This window comes from Pteropus vampyrus, unplaced genomic scaffold (genome assembly GCF_000151845.1).
Source record: "Pteropus vampyrus isolate Shadow unplaced genomic scaffold, Pvam_2.0 Scaffold10955, whole genome shotgun sequence".
In the NCBI taxonomy this organism is placed as follows: domain Eukaryota; kingdom Metazoa; phylum Chordata; class Mammalia; order Chiroptera; family Pteropodidae; genus Pteropus; species Pteropus vampyrus.
Window position 1 is genome coordinate 374 of NW_011899736.1, and position 386 is coordinate 759.

Consider the following 386-nt stretch of genomic DNA (forward strand, 5'->3'; position numbering starts at 1 on the left):
CCCCTTATATCTGAAAGTGCGTGCGCCTGGCCGGTGTCTGCCCATCTCGCCCGCCCTCTGCCCTGGGAATCACAATGCTGTTTTTTTTTTTGTTTTTTTTTAAACTGGACACAAAGTGAGATCACACAGTGTCTGTCCCTCCCTGCCTGATCGATTTCACTCAGCATAACGCCCTCCAGCTTCATCCGTTCTCCCGAATGGCACGATTTCCTTATTTCTCCTGGCTGAATCGTGGTGCACTGCATGCCCATCCCATTCTCTTTATTCATTGGTCGGAGGTCACTGGGGTCATTGCTACACCTTGGCTGTTGTGAATGATGCAGCAATGAACACGGGGTGCCGGTGTCTCTTTGATAGCGTATTTTACCTCTGACGGATAAATGCAC